We start from the raw sequence: 7,500 nt of genomic DNA, 5'->3' as shown, positions 1-7,500 counted from the left end.
AAGAAAACAGTTACTAAATATATCAGTGTTAATAAAGATGATGCCAGCTTTAAAATAGTCAAAATCACTTCCACACTTGAATAATCTAACAAACTATGTCTAAGCAATATCCAGGTTCATAACTTCTTTCATCGAGACAAAGGTAATTTCAACCCTTGTAAAAGTCCTTTTTGTGCATTTTAATTTTTAGAAATTGATTTTACATTTTCTCCGAAATAAATGAAAAATTCCTAGCGTCTACGACCTAACCAATGGAAGAGGTAACCAAGTGTGAATGTGCGAACTGTAATAAGCTTGCAATAAAACCGCAAGGGAAATATTTTATTTTACCTAAAATACTCAGTAAATTTCTAACAATAATAATTAGCGAAAGTAATGAGAAAACTCAAGCCATAAAGATTTATGTGTAAACCTTTACATTAAATACAGCTTTTTCTAGTTACCAGACCATTGTTTTATTACGAAAGCCAACATACACTGGATATCACCATTTCTGTTTTAAAACTTCTTTGATAGTCTTCGCACTTGTATCCCAGTATTCATAAACAAACTTCTCAACTTCATATTGATCGTCGGAATGTTCAATATTTCTGATTACTATGCTTGAATGATTAATTCCCCTGTGACTCTCGCGATTAATCTGACCTATCGATAAAAATCAGACGTTTGTGTACTCACCTATTAAATCAATAAATACTCCTGATTAACTGAAAATTCATCTCTATGTAAGCTATAAATTCCATGATTTTCACCATCAAACCAGCGATTTTATCAGTTGTCGATTTATTGTCGTGACTAAATCATCTGCTAAAAGACGAGAATGCTTTAAAAAAAGTGACAATAGTTGAATCTTAAATCAAACGCACAGGAATGCTTTAAAAATGTGGCAGCCCTGGAATCTAAAATCAGAAAGATGAGAATGCCTACAAGAAGGTGGCAACGCTAAAACCTTTAACCAGAGGGATGAAAATGCTTTCAGAGATGTAGCAGCGCTTAAATCTACAACCAAAGGAATGAGAAGGCTTTCAAAACAATGAAGGTGAAATATAAAACTACATGATAAAACCTGGCAGCATGATACATGCCAACTATATGAATGAAAATGAATATATTAACGACAGGATATATATATATATATATATATATATATATATATATATATATATATATATATGAGCAGTATATATATATATATATATATATATATATAATATATATATATATATATATATATATATATATATATATATATATATAATATATATATATATATATATATATATATATATATATATATATATATATATATATATATATATACATATATATATATATATATATATATATATATATATATATATATATATATATATATATATATATATATATATATATATATAATATATATATATATATATATATATATATATATATATATATATATATATATATATATATATATATATATATATATATATATATATATATATATATATATATATATATATATATATATATATATATATATATATATATATATATATATATATATATATGTATATATATATATTATATACATATATATCAATGGAGTCAAGATATAACAAAACACTGCAAAGACAATTTTCGAGTCCTCGGCACCCAAACTATTCAATAAGTGGCTCCAAGATCTACAGCGGATATAATATGGAAACGAGGTTATTCAGTAAAAAATACAGACAAAAATATTTTGAATAAAACTATCACCTGGAAGAACAAGATATAAAAATATTTTGAAGAAAACTATCACCTGGAAGAACAAGATATTCAAGAAACCATGAAATGTAACTAGAGAATAAACAAAGTCTGCCGAATAGACCGAATGAGGGACTGCAAAAATAAACTAGGATGATAATTATGATTTAATTATAGCTGATTATTATTATTATTATTATTATTATTATTATTATTATTATTATTATTATTATTATTATTATGAAAACATAATATCCAGGCTAGGAGAAAATTACTATAATATATGGATATAATCAAACAACTAAAGTTCAATAATAATAAACAATTCATTTCCAAATAGCCTTGATTACATATAAGTTTTCCTCAAGAACTATATTTTTAACTATAATCTATTATCTATATCTATAAACTATATTAGTCTATAATCAGCTACATTTTAGAAATGACCATATGAACATTTGATATCCAGTACCTGGAAAGTTTCTGACTGAGAACCAAAGTGGTTTTATTCCTTATAACTAACACTGTAGTCCATAAATAAGATGAATCCATTTGATATATCAGTATGGCGTTGCAACTGCCAAGGTCAAAGATATAAGCACAAGGCTGATTAAAACGTCAGCTACTGAGGTTTCTTTCCCTTATTCACTAAAAAATGAGCAGACGAATAACGGAAGTAAAATTTTTGGAGAAAGGGAGTAGCATAGAATTTTGCCCATGGCATCAGTAGGATACTACGTTTATTAGTATCAAAACTGTTGATAAGAAACGAAAAATCGTACTGAAAATAATAATGAAAAATTGAAAGTTTTACGGGTGCTTAAAATAGCTAGATGAAAATTATCGCCCTATATCCAGACTGAAAATTCAATTTCTTACTGACAAAAAAACCAAACACAACTAGTAAAAAATGGGCCGAAGTTTCTTCGGCGCAATCGAGTTTTCTGTACAGCGTATAATGCTATAAGAAACTCTCAGCCACGGTCCATGAAATTCTCAGCCGCGGCCCATGAAACTTTCAGCCACGGTGTTGTTGGCACCTATAGCGGCACCAGATGCACGCTCGTGGCTAACTTTAACCCTAAATAAAATAAAAACTACTAAGGCTATAGGGCTGCGATTTGGTATGTTTGATTATTGGAGGGTGGGTGATCAACATCCAATTTGCAACCCTCTAGCCTGAGTACTTTTAAGATCTGAGGGCAGACAGAAAAAGTGAGGACTAAAAACTAAAAAGCAACATTAAGATAACATAATTTACCCGACGGAAATTTATCTTATATTCCTTTTTGATTTATCATAATGTCAAACCTTGACCGTATAGGTAAAAAACAAAATAACTGCTGGGGAATTTCTGTTGTTAAAACCAAAAGTGTCTGTCAGTTCAAAATTCAGATTCAGCAGAGGGAACAGAAGACACAAACTCTATCAACAGTAAACGAAATAACGCATGACCCAACTTATCCCAAACTAGCCTAATCATCTCCGACGGAGAAACTGATGACCCGAATTTTCCTCGGAAGACGCAGGTCATTTTACAAATCATCCAAGACTAAGGTCAGCCCAAATTAAGGTCTCTGTAGGAAGGTCTCTGTAGGTTGTGGAAAGTTCACAGGTCCACCTCAGGTCTCTTATTCCCTTACAAGGCCGGCTTAACCTAAATGTAAACCAACCAACCAATGAGAACTATTTCCCCAAAAAATCATTTTCAAAATTGAATAATTTTTAACGAACTCCAGGAATTATTAATTACGCTCCAACAAGCTGTACGCAACAGTTCACTGCAATCGCGCAATATTTATGTACTCATACGACAATTCGTATTGCTTGAACCATCTCAAAAGATAATGTTTTCTTATAAAAGATTTAACAGCATAGAACAGAATAAAGAATTTAGGCCAAAGGCCAAGCGCTGGGACATATGAGATTATTCAGCGTTGAATAACTTCATAGGTTTGAAAGGCATAGCAGGAAAACCTCGGAGTTGCACTATGAATCAGTTGTTAGGAGAGGATGGAAAGTAAGACGGATTGATTGAAACTGGCGTCACAACATCTATGTCACTGACGCCGTAGTTTGACAGAAGAAAGAGAATATGCCGAAAAGTATACCTTAGTTTAACCAGACCACTGAGCTGATTAACAGCTCTCCTAGGGCTGGCCCGAAGGATTAGACTTATTTTACGTGGCTAAGAACCAACTGGTTACCTAGCAACGGGACCTACAGCTTACTGTGGAATCCGAACCACATTATAGCGAGGAATGAATTTCCATCAACAGAAACAAATTCCTCTAATTCTTCATTGGCCGGCCGGAGATTCGAATGCGGCCCCTGCAGAGTGCTAGCCGAGAACGGTACCGACCAGTCCAAAGAAGAACTGAGAATATGCCGAAGGGACGCTGCAAAGAACCTTAAAGTGATGCCTACAGTGCACCGCATGAGGTGCGCTGACGGCACTAACCCGCTACGGGAATAAAAGATTGAATATAACATTATATTATCTTATAATAAAATACAAGATAATATTAATTGGTAAGAGCACACATGTCAACTTCCGGCATCTTTTTCGCTTTCAAGAACGACTTATTATGAACCAAACAGGTAGCGCAAACTATCTTCTCAAAAATGAGTCAACCCTGGATCGTATTACACTTAATTTAAGGTGATATTATGGGCAACTTGCATGTGACAATTCCTACGGCTGGATCGTCTAATGAAATATTCAAAATAAGATTATCATATAAAAATTCAATAATATACTAGCTTATAAAAAATTCAGTGTAATATTATCCTACTAAAAATTCAGTATCATATTACCTTATAAAAATTCAATACTATCTTATAAAAAATTATACAAAAATTCAGTACCATATTACTATATATCTTATAAAAAATTCAATACTATATTATCTTATAAAAAAATCAATACTACATTATCTTATAAAAAAATTCAATTCTGTATTATATTATAAAAAATTCAATACTGTGTTATCTTACGAAAAATTCAATACTATATTATCTTATGAAAAATTCGTCACTACGTTATCTTTTATAAAACTCAATAACATATCTTATAAAAAACTTCAATACTGTATTATCTCATAAAAACTTCAATACTACATTATGAACAATTCAACACCATATTATCTCTAAAAAAATTCCAATACTATATTAGTATAAAAATTCAATACTACATTTTCTTATAAAAATTCAAGATGATATTAAGCGGAAAGAGCATACCAAATACCACTGAAAATATCTGACTGCAATTGCGATTTGAAAAGGCCTCAGACTTTTCAAAATATATTATGGTCAAAGTAGGACAACCTTATAAATCATCCAAGATGACGTCATATGTCAACTAAGGGCTAAATATCACTGAAATCTGTTACTTCTCCAGCAAGCTAAATAAGCAAAATAAAAATAAAAAAGTTTCATGGACAGATGGCAGGTGGGAAATGACACTGATGAGTTACAAAACAAAATATATCCAATAAAATTCTCGAACATAATAAAGTGCAAAATAAACACATCATGGGAACAATTCTCGACCGTAACAAAATGAAAATAGTCAAACTGTGGACAAAATTCTCGAACGTAATAAAGTGAAAATAAAGGAAAAATCTGTTTACAAAAAGCACATTATGAAACCTCAGCAGTAATGCAATTCCAAAACTGTACCAAAAAAGACGATTACAAAAATCGAGTCAAAGACATTTTCAGCACAGTGCAATTTGTCGCTTACAAAGAAATACTTCAAAATGCATGGTTACCGCCCTAACATAATACTCGTTGATGTTCTGAGAGGGATTAGAATATAATTTCACAAACCTGATGCTTAGTCGGAGGCCACTACAGAAATTTCTTTGTTTTGATGAATAAGTTATGTTCAAAGCCTTTATATACTTTTTACTTCCCTGACTTCAGCTACATAATGGTTGTGTCCACTTTTCCCTTGTGAAGAATTCGTTTCTAAGCTGATGATTATTGCTAATACTGATTATTATTATTATTATTATTATTATTATTATTATTATTATTATTATTATTATTATTATTATTATTATTATTATTATTACTGTTTGGTTGGAAAATACCACAGTCGAATAATACTCACTTATGCTACGTATTAAAAAAAATTAAACTAATATTACCAGCAACACATTACACTTGAAGCTTTGTAATATATATATATATATATATATATATATATATATATATATATATATATATATATATATATATATATACATATACATATATGTATATGTAAATATACAATATTATATAAACAAATATATATATATATATATATATATATATATATATATATATATATATACATATATATATATATATATACTATATATATATATATATATATATATATATATATATGATTATTATCACTTTTGTACGTGATTCATTTATCACGTAATGTGTGATATATATATATATATATATATATATATATATATATATATATATATATATATATATATATATATATATATATATATATATATATATATATATATATATATATATATATATATATATATATATATATATATATATATATACATATACAATGTGTGAGTGTGAGTGTTTGTGTATCTAAGTTTAATAACATATGTGAGTATTGTTTATCAACCAATAAAACTACAGTACTTTAATGGGGGTTTCTTATAAATGCACGCTATGCTGAACCATCACTGTCGTGTATCCTACATTCGTGCAGAAATTGCAAAATTCTCAGAAAACTTTGATTTTAACGGATAGTTATAACACTCACCTCCCAAGAACATCAGTCTATTGTATATTGCTTGAAAAAATACATCACAGGTTTTACCTGATTTAGAGCCTAATTCAATTATTAAGAGGTTTGGGATTTGTATGTTAAAAATATTCAAAACTCAAATTACTAAGTAGATTGTGAAGGATTATTTGACACATTTTTAAAGTCAAGTCACAGAGGAAGAAATTGATTGTGTTAATGAAACCTTTCCACCATAACACGTTACATTAGGCATCAAAATTGCTTATACAACTAAAAATTATTTGACCTAATTTGGAACATGATTTAATCAAGGAATATTCAATATCAGACCAAACGGTATGATTATGTGTGTATGTGTATCTATATAGATATATAATTATATATATATATATATATATATATATATATATATATATATATATATATATACAATATATATATATATATATATATATATATATATATATATATATATATATATATATATATATATATATATATATATATATATATATATATATATATATATATATATATATATATATATATATATATATATATATATATATATATATATATATATATATATATATATATATATATATATATAGGTGCAGATCCACACCATTTTAACGCCTCAATACATACTCCATTCTCGTTCCCTATCTGCCAATTCACATTGGCCTTCGTCTAGTTTGTATTGACCGAAATATGGGTACTTATAAAAAATTTCTTTGCTTCTTTGAAGGGCACTTCTAAAAAAACATATTCAACTATTAGATTGCAAAACGCACATTACATGTATATATGTATATATATACATAATTTTTATATATTTATATACATATACATACATACATACATTATATATATATATATATATATATATATATATATATATATATATATATATATATATATATATATATATATATATATATATATATATATATATGTATATATACATTTATAGACATACACACATA

This window comes from Macrobrachium rosenbergii, chromosome 53, assembly GCF_040412425.1.
Source record: "Macrobrachium rosenbergii isolate ZJJX-2024 chromosome 53, ASM4041242v1, whole genome shotgun sequence".
NCBI classification, from domain to species: domain Eukaryota; kingdom Metazoa; phylum Arthropoda; class Malacostraca; order Decapoda; family Palaemonidae; genus Macrobrachium; species Macrobrachium rosenbergii.
This window is presented reverse-complemented; position numbering follows the sequence as displayed.